General features: G+C 47.4%; 1 protein-coding gene across 1 annotated transcript in view; it reads left to right on the top strand.

Moving 5' to 3' along the window:
• Positions 1–519: 519 nt before the first annotated feature.
• LOC120980924 (FGF1 intracellular binding protein) overlaps positions 520–10,367 on the top strand; it is a 177,389-nt gene continuing 167,541 nt past the window's right edge. The window contains exon 1 of the mRNA XM_040410302.1: positions 520–541. The gene's annotated coding sequence lies outside the window, so the exon portion shown is untranslated. The remainder of the gene's footprint in view (positions 542–10,367) is intronic.

The raw sequence follows: 10,367 nt of genomic DNA, 5'->3' as shown, positions 1-10,367 counted from the left end.
AGAATGCATTGGGGCTCTACGGATCCGTTTGGGGCCGCTTGTGAGAGCCTTCAAACGGAGCTCACAAGCGGAACCCCGAACGCAAGTGTGAAAGTAGCCTTAGGTAGAGCTGACATTAGCACATCGCTGTCAGCCAGTGTAATACTGAAAATTCTAGTGACAGAAACATGGCTGCTTACTTCCAGGAACAGCGCCACTCCTGTCCTGTGCCCAGTATTGCAGAGAATGGGACTGAGATGCAATACCACACACAACCTGTGGACTCGCGTGGCATTGTTTCTGGGAGAAAGCAGCCATGTTGGTCTACCCTTGGATAATCCCTTCTGGATAGTTTGGTTTCTAGGGACTGTTTAGGGTCGGCGCCGCAATGAGACAAAACCCTAGTACTCTCTGGCAGACGGCGCAAGCAAGGCTGTGAAATAGAAACAGCTCCTGCTCCTCGGCCCTCCCTCAAATGACTGCTCACACGCTGCAGACAGCAAGGTCACGTGATCGGTACGCCGTCACCGTCCTTTTATCTGAGCAGCGGAGCGCTGGGAAGGTAAGTGAGGGGAGTGGTGTAGTCGTCACTGCAGAGGTCCCATCTGTACACGGCTGGGAGGGGAGTGATGTAGTGAGTGGCAGGATAAGTGCCGTGGGTTCTGCTGCCGTTTTATGCTCGGTTTTGTTAATCAATATCTTCCATATCAAGTCACAGAACCGTTCAGTGTGTGAGTCGCTGTAGCTTCCAAAATGTCGGATTTCGTATCTACGGCGGCGGCGGCCATTTTCCTGTAGACCTGGCTTCACTAAAGGCTATGTACACTTGTGTAAGCTCCATGAGCCGTGCGGACCTTGTGATGTCACAGGTCAGGTGGGTTGATGCAGCAGCGTAATATCTACATCCCGTGTGCTGTTGTCATAAAGATTAGTAATCAAAATAATAACAGCCTATAATCATGGTGTTTACTGTGGGTTTGGGAGCGAGGCTTTCAATGGCACGTGACCCGGTGACGTCCCTATGGCTCATGGACTTTAGACACTACCCTTGTTCGCAGTGTTGATGGGCTTTCAGGTGTCCGGGTACTTTCACACTAGCGTTTTTGTTTTCCCGGTATTGAGTTCCATCCTAGGGTCTCAATACTGGAAAAAAAAAACGGATTAGTTTGAACCTAATGCATTCTGATTGGAGAGCAACCCGTTCAGGATGCATCAGTTCAGTCCCGCTTACGTTTTTTCGACGGAGAAAATACCGCAGCATGCTGCAGTTTTCTCCCCGGCCACAAATACTGAACACTTGCCGGATCCGGCATTGATTTACATTGAAGTGTATTAGTGCCGGATCCGGTGTTCTGTCACCTTACCTCGTCAGGTTCCCTTACCCCATGTGACTTCCGGGGGTGTGCGCCTTCACGCAAGTGCAGTACCAGGGCATGGGTAAGGTAAAATTACAGTGAGCATTGACTCATGGACGCGCACACGGACACCGCGTGTGCGCTCTCCGGGGTAAGGAGATCTGGCGGTCTTTTGTCTTGTTAAAGGGAACCTGTCACCTGGATTTTAGGTATAGAGCTGAGGACATGGGTTGCTAGATGGCCGCTAGCACATCTGCAATACCCTGTCCCCATAGCTCTGTGTGCTTTTATTGTGTAAAAAAAACCGATTTGATACATATGCAAATTAACCTGAGAGGAGTCAGAGCTTGAAAATATGACTCTTCTCTCATCACACAAGTAAGATATGACTCTTATGTTAATTTGCATATGTATCATGGAAAAGGACCCGCTCAGTTTGCCTCAGTTCCGTCTCCATTCAGCTTTGGAGGCGGACAGCAAAACGCGGCTTGCAGCGTTTTGGTGTCCGTCTGATGAAACTGAGCCAAACGGATCCGTTCTGACACACAATGTAAGTCAATGGGGACGGATCCGTTTTCTATGGCACAATAGAAAACGGATCCATCCTCCATTGACTTTCAATGGTGTTCAAGACTGATCCGTCTTGGCTATGTTAACTCCTTAAAGGGAACCTGTCACCAGTTTTATGGTGTCCTAACTAAGGGCAACATAAATAAGTGACTGATTCTCTTAGCACAATGCTGGGTCACTTTCTTTAATTGACCCAGTCAATCTACCAACATCTTGTATTGAAAAGCTCCAGCTGATAATGATGAGTCATGAATATTCATGAGCTCCTGACTCTCCCCGCCCACCTGCTGCTGAATGACAGTTTGTTTCCATATGAATCAGCAGCAGGTAGGCAGGGGAGTGGCTATAGCTCTGAATTAAATATACGCTGGACTCAATGACATCACGCCGGACTCCAATCAGCTCATTAGCATCCGGCATGTGGCATCTTTGTGTGTATATTAGGAGGTAACCATCTGTCACACCAGTAAGTGAATACATCTAAGGTACTTTTTAGTAGTTAATGATTGTATATAATTAGTTAGATTATAATCAAATATCCACATGACAGGTTCCCTTTGAAGGGCTTCTGTCACCCCCCCCCCAAAAGTCATTTTTCGTTTTTGGGCTACTTAAAATCCTTATACTGCGATTTTTCTATATATAGTGCTCTTACCCTTTTTCGTTTAGTAGTTTCTTTAATAAACACACTTTTATAATGTGTAAATTACCTCTCTACCAGCAAGTAGGGCGGTTACTTGCTGGTAGCAGCTGCATCATCCTTTCAAAAAAAAAAAGCCCCCTCCTCCTGTTGATTGACAGGGCCATCGAGCGCTCTCCTCCTCCGGCTGGCCCTGTCTGCGGTTTAAATCTCGCGCCTGCGCCGTACCTGTCTTCAGTCGGCGCAGACGCACTGAGAGGAGGACGCTCGCTCGGCCGCTCCTTCCTCAATGCGCCTGCGCCGATGACGTCACATCTACACCCGGCGCAGGCACACTGAGGAAGGAGCGGCCGAGCGAGCGTTTTCCTATCAGTGCGCCGACTGAAGACCTGTACGGCGCAGGCGCGAGATTTAAAACGCAGACAGGGCCAGCCAGAGGAAGAGAGCGCTCGCTGGCCCTGTCAATCAACAGGAGGAAGTTTCTACTCTAGGGGGGCATCAGGGGGGCTTCAAAAGGGACATGGTGTCAATAAAAAAGGCCATCAAAATCGGCCTTCCAGAAACCATGTCGGTCCACCCTGCCTTTTAGTGATACAGCAGTTTACGACCACAAATGTGGCATTTCTGTAAACTGCAGTAGCAGGGTAATAAATATTAAGTTTTGTTTGGTTGTTAACCCTTGCTTTGTTACCGGAAAAAACGGATTGAAATGGAAAAGTGCCAAAAATAGCAGTTTTTTTTGACCGTGTTAATCTGGGGGGTTAGGTCATGGGGTATTTTTATAGAGGAGATTCTTACGGACGCAGCGATACCTAATAAGTCTTTTTTACAATTATTTAGGTTTTAGAAAAAAAAAATTTGTATCTCTAAAGTCTAAAGCCCCTTTCACACGGGCGAGTATTCCGCGCGGATGCGATGCGTGAGTTGAACGCATTGCACCCGCACTGAATCCTGACCCATTCATTTCTATGGGGCTGTGCACACGAGCAGTGATTTTCACGCATCACTTGTGCGTTGCGTGAAAATCGCAGCATGCTCCTCTTTGTGCGTTTTTCACGTAACGCAGGCCCCATAGAAGTGAATGGGGTCGCGTGAAAATCGCAAGCATCCGCAAGCAAGTGCGTATGCGGTGCGATTTTTAACGCACGGTTGCTATTCACTCAGCTCTGCTCTTCTAAGGGAGTGAATAGAAGAATCCCTGAGTGAAATGTCTGTCTAGTGGGAGACTCAGCAGCATGTTGTATGTGTAGGACTACAAGTCCCAGCTGTTCAATGACTCTGCTGAAACACACAGGATCTTCCCCCTACCTGTTCTCGTGCAATGCTCTGCAGAACTCTTCTAGTCGGTGAGCTCCTGTGCCCAGCATTTGTCTCCTCACTGCCTGCAGCTACTCAGTAAAGCCTTCAGCCCTGTGTCTGTGCAGCTGAAGGGGTAAAAGTTTTTTTCTGAAGAATCCAGGGAGAGAGCAGACAGCAGTGCAGGGGTGTGTGCCCAGCACAGTGACATATGGTGTACAGACACAGATCAGCTCTCTCAGGCTTGTGCACCAAACATCATCAGAGCAGGGAGAGAAGCTGACATCATAGGTCATGTGACCCTCAGTGAAATCTGAGAAAGGAGCCACTACAGATGCAGTAAGTGCATGGTAAAGCCTTTACATTTGATTAGTTAGAAACATACAAAGGACAACAAAAATAACTCAACAACCCCTTTATTTTACCATCTATAAGTGACTCCCCCAGTGTTACATTCCCTAGGACATATAAAGCACAGAGATTATTACTACCAAGTTGCATAACTTTACATTTATCCACATTGAACCTCATTTGCCAAGTTGATGCCCAATCACTCAGAGTGTTCAAAGGGTTCCAGTCACCAGAATTAACCCTATTAAACTAGCTGACATTAGCTATGTGCTAATGTCAGCTGCACCTAACTAGTCTATTCATACTTTTATCTATGCCCCGCTACTCCAGAAAAATAAGTAACGGGGCATAGATAAAAGTAGGAATAGGCTAGTTAGATTCAGCTGACATTAGCACATGGCTAATGTCAGCTAGTTTAATAGGGTTAATTCTGGTGACTGAAACCCTTTCAAGTCAGCTTGTAGTTTATGGACATCTTCCATAGACTGTACAGTACTACATAGCTTAGTGTCATCTGCAAAAATAGAAATGGTGCTAATAATCCCGTCCTTGATATCATAAATAAATTAACCCCTTAAGGACCGGGCTCATTTTCACCTTCAGGACCAGGTCATTTTTTGCAAATCTGACCAGTGTCACTTTATGTGGTGATAACTTTAAAACGCTTTGACTTATCCAGGCCATTCTGAGATTGTTTTTTTTTTTGTCACATATTGTACTTCATGACACTGGTAAAATGGAGTAAAAAAAATTCATTTTTATTTATAAAAAAAAAAGACCAAATTTGCCAAAAATTTTGAAAAATTCGCTAATTTCCAAGTTTCAATTTCTCTACTTCTATAAGGCTGAGTTCACACGGGCGTTGCGGGAAAAGGTGCGGGTGCGTTGCGGGAACATGCGCGATTTTTCCGTGCGAGTGCAAAACATTGTAATGCATTTTGCACGCGCGTGATTTTTGGAAAAGGACGCTTTTTTTTTCTTTAATTGAAACTTTTTTTTTTTTTTGTAAAACTAGAATTTTATAAACTTTTTTTTTCCACTTTATTATTTGTCCCACTCTGGGACTTCAACATTACAGGGTCTGATCCCTGTTTCAATGCAGCACGATACATCTGTATTGTGCTGTATTGAACTGTTAGTGGCTTACACTGTAAGATGCTAACAGTTGCCTAGGAGACCCAGCCTGGCGGCTGGGCTTCTTAAGCCTCCGTACATGCCAGGCACCAAACCTTGAAATGGCTTGGGGTTGCCATGGCAACCATCGAGTCCCCGCCACAGCAGCGCAGGGACTGATGGATGAGGTGAGGGAGCGCAAACCTCCCATATGCCGCGATCAGCACTGACCGAGGCACATGAGGGGTTAATCCACCGACATCGGCATTATCACCGATGCTGGTGGATGCAGCAGGGATCCGGCTGTCAGTAACAGCCGGATCTCTGCCGCTGTTCGCTGCACCGCACGCTGGGGGGGAGGAAGGACCGCAGGACGAGAATGCTCCTCCTCTAGCGCTAAGTTCAGGCGATTTAGGACTGTTGGTCCCGGGTGTCGAACCCCCGCCGATCAGATGCTGATGATCTATCCAGAGGATAGATCTATCCAGAGGATAGATCATCACTTTAAACAAACTGCAGAACCCCTTTAAGCATCTTGTTAGAGAACAGCAAGTTGTGCAAAAAGTACTGAAACACCTCTTGCAGATGAGCGTTTGTCACGCTGCGAGTCTGCAGCGCAGCTCCCAGCCTGACCTCCCAGCACTGAAGGGGTGACATAGCATTATATTGATTTATGATGCCATGTAACCCTTACAGGTCTGGAATGTATTGGATAACGCTGGCAGCATTAGGTCAGTGTTATCCAATACATTCCAGAACTGTAAGGCCTCTTTCACACGAGCATCCCGTGTGAGGGCTAGATAGGATGCGGGTGCGTTGCCGGAAAATGCACGATTTTTCAGCGCGAGTGCAGAGTGATTTAATGCGTTTTGCGCGTGTGTGAGAAAAATCGGCATGTTTGTTACCCAGACCCGAACTTCTTCACAGAGGTTTGAGTTTGGGTTAGGTGTTGTGTAAATTTTATTATTTTCCCTTATAACATGGTTATAAGGGAAAATAATTGCATTCTTAATACAGAATGCATAGTACAATAGGGTGGAGGGATTAAATTATATATTTTTTTTATTATTAAACTCACCTCATCCACCATGTGATGAGCGCAGTGACGTCACCAAAGGTAATTTTCCTCCCAGGTCATCAAAGAAGAAGAATGAAGACGAGCCGGGCTGCGCAGGATGAGGTGAGTTTAATAATTAAATTTTTTTTTTAACCCCTCCAGCCCTATTTTACTAAGCGTTCTGTATTAAGAATGCTATTATTTTCCCTTATAACCATGGTATAAGGGAAAATAATAAAGATCTGGTCCCCATCCCGATCGTCTCCTAGCAACCATGCGTGAAAATTGCACAGCATCCGCACTTGCATGCGGATGCTTGCGATTTTCATGCAGCCCCATTTACTTCTATGGGGCCTGCGTTGTGTGAAAAACGCACAATATAGAACATGCTGCGATTTTCACACAACGCACAAGTGATGCGTGAAAATCACTGCTCATGTGCACAGCCCAATAGAAATGAATGGGTCCGGATTCAGTGCGGGTGCAATGTGTTCACCTCACGCATTGGACCCGCGTGGAAAACTCGCCTGTGTGAAAGAGGCCTAAGAGTTACATAGCATCATAAATCAATATAATGCTTTGTCACCCCGTCAGTGCTGGGAGGTCAGGCCGGGAGCTCAAGGGCCAAACACTGAACAGTTGGATATGTGCATTCAAAAGTTTAGAGAAGGTCACATTAAAGGATAACTGTTGAATTTTTTTTTTTTTGGAGTATTGGATTGTGGTGATTAATATCACCTTGGTGGCCCTATTTCAACTTTTCACTGTGTATTCAATTACCCCTTAATTCCACATTTTTGTTCCCTGTACTGCCTATTTTTACCTGTGCTTAAAAAAGGGTTGCTAGGCATGGTCCGTCTATCTGTTGAAGGACGGAGCACGCAGCGTGCAGGGTCACATTACTGACAGCCAGGGACTGTAGGTAAATGATTAAAGCCAGGTCCTCCCCAGCAGCTGATAACAGTGCCTGGGCTGTGTGCACTTCTCCCTGTGCTTGGCAGACGCTCCCTCACTCAGCAGAGCTGGAGAATGCAGAGTTGAAGCAGCGCAGACCAGGGAAGGGGGATCTGCCATCTGCTTAGTGTATAAATGAAAGCAACATGTGGTAAGAGGACCCCTTTGTGCTGCAGGAGATTAACCCTTTAGGGGGGAGGGCTCTGGTTACTGACACTTTTGGGGGGGTATTGTTACTGGCTAGTGAGGGCAGGTGGGATTAGCCTCAGGGTGAGGGCAGTGGCGGCCATCTTAACTGAATAGTGAAATTGCAGTTTTATGCAGACTGGTTGCTAAGGGCTGAATCTTATTAAATATGGGGTAAGTCAGTCTAATCGTAACTGATTCTGGAATATGATGTTATTAGTAACTACATATATGAAAATTGAAATTAGGGTCTAAATGTGACAGTTATCCTTTAAGTTCACCTGTAAAGGTTAGAGTGCATTTTAGGCCTCATGCACACGACCGTTTTTTTTTAAGGTCCGCAAAAACGGGGTCCGTAGGTCTGTGATCCGTGACCGTTTTTTCGTCCGTGGGTCTTCCTTGATTTTTGGAGGATCCACGGACATGAAAAAAGTCGTTTTGGTGTCCGCCTGGCCGTGCGGAGCCAAACGGATCCGCCCTGAATTACAATGCAAGTCAATGGGGACGGATCCGTTTGACGTTGACACAATATGGTGCAATTGCAAACGGATCCGTCCCCCATTGACTTTCAATGTAAAGTCAGGAGTCCCTTTTATACCATCTGAGTTTTCTCCAATCCGATAGTATATTTTAACTTGAAGCGTCCCCATCACCATGGGAACGCCTCTATGTTAGAATATACCATCGGATTTGAGTTAGATCGTGAAACTCAGATCCGACAGTATATTCTAACACAGAGGCGTTCCCATGGTGATGGGGACGCTTCAGGTTAGAATATACTAAAAAAACTGTGTGCATGACTGCCCCCTGCTGCCTGGCAGGTGCTGCCAGGCAGCAGGGGGCAGACCCCCCCCCCCTGTATTTAACTCATTGGTGGCCAGTGCTGCCGGCCCCCCCTCCCTCCCCTATAGTTAACACATTGGTGGCCAGTGCGGCCGGCCCCCCCTCCCTCCCCTGTAGTTAACACATTGGTGGCCAGTGCGGCCGGCCCCCCCTCCCTCCCCTGTAGTTAACACATTGGTGGCCAGTGCGGCCGGCCCCCCCTCCCCTGTAGTTAACACATTGGTGGCCAGTGCGGCCGGCCCCCCCCCCCTCCCCTGTAGTACTGTAGATTCATTGGTGGCCAGTGGGCCTCCCCCTCCTAATTAAAATCTCCCCCCCTATCATTGGTGGCAGCGGAGAGTACCGATCGGAGTCCCAGTTTAATCGCTGGGGCTCTGATCGGTAACCATGGCAACCAGGACGCTACTGCAGTCCTGGTTGCCATGGTTACTTAGCAATTTTTAGAAGCATTATACTTACCTGCGATGTCTGTGACCGGCCGGGCGCTCCTCCTACTGGTAAGTGAAAGGTCTGTGCGGTGCATTGCTTATAGCATTGCTTATGGTAGTAGGAGGAGCGCCCGGCCGGTCACAGACATCGCAGGTAAGTATAATACTTCTAAAAATTACTAAGTAACCATGGCAACCAGGACTGCAGTAGCGTCCTGGTTGCCATGGTTACCAATCGGAGCCCCAGCGATTAAACTGGGACTCCGATCGGTACTCTCCGCTGCCACCAATCATAGGGGGGGGGAGATTTTAATTAGGAGAGGGAGGGAGGGGGGGCCCACTGGCCACCAATGAATCTACAGTACTACAGGGGAGGGAGGGGGGGCCGGCCGCACTGGCCACCAATGTGTTAACTACAGGGAAGGGAGGGGGGGCCGGCCGCACTGGCCACCAATGTGTTAAATACAAGGGAGGGAGGGGGGCCCACTGGCCACCAATGAATTTAAAACTGAGGAGGGAGGGGGGTGTGCCCCCTCCTGCCTGGCAGCACATGATCTCTTACAGGGGGCTATGATACGCACAATTAACCCCTCAGGTGCAGCACCTGAGGGTTTAATTGTGCGGATCACAGCCCCCTGTAAGAGTTCGGGTGCTGCCAGGCAGCAGGGGGCAGTCATGTACACAGTTCTCAGTATATTCTAACTAGAAGCGTCTGAAAAAGCTTTTATGCAGACTGATCTGCGGATCCGTCTGTGTAAAAGTAGCCTATGGCCACGGACCACGGACGCGGATGGCAATCTCTTGTGTGCATCCGTGTTTTTTCACGGACCCATTGACTTGAATGGGTCCGTGAACCGTTGTCCGTCAAAAAAATAGGAGAGGTCATATTTTTTGGATGGACAGGAAACACGGATCACGGATGTGGCTGCAAAACGGTGCATTTTCCGATTTTTCCACGGACTCATTGAAAGTCAATGGGTCCGCGAAAAAAAACGGCACAACGGCCACGGATGCACACAACAGTCGTGTGCATGAGGCCTTAGGTTCATCCTGAAAATTCACCCACAAGCCAAATACCCCTAACTTTTTGTGAGTCGTGTAAGTGCATCATTAGCAATGAGCGGCTCCCATTCTAATGACCTTTCAGTCATCTGAATTCAGCAACTGCTGCAGGGTAAGTTCCCAGGTGGCTATGGCTTCCCCTATCAAAATAAGCCGTTTGCCAAAGGTGCTGGTAGTAGGACCCTGGGTGATCATATTTTGAAAGGGTTGTCTATAATCTGGTTTTACATAAATAAAGGTTAAGGCCTCTTTCACACGAGCTAGTTTTCCGCGCAGGTGCAATGCGTGACGTGAATGCATAGTGCCCGCAGTGAATCCTGACCCATTCATTTTAATGGGTCTGTGTACATGAGCGTTTTTTTTGCCTTGCATGAAAAACAAAGCATGTTCTATATTCAGCGTTTTTCATGCAGTCTTGGCCTCTTAGAAGTGAATGGGGCTTCAGTGAAAAACGCACTGCATTCGGAAGCAAGTTCGTGTGCGATGCGTTTTTCACTGATGGTTGCTAAGAGATGTTGTTTGTAAACCTTCAG

This window comes from Bufo bufo, chromosome 10, assembly GCF_905171765.1.
Source record: "Bufo bufo chromosome 10, aBufBuf1.1, whole genome shotgun sequence".
NCBI classification, from domain to species: Eukaryota; Metazoa; Chordata; class Amphibia; order Anura; family Bufonidae; genus Bufo; species Bufo bufo.
This window is presented reverse-complemented; position numbering and strand designations above follow the sequence as displayed.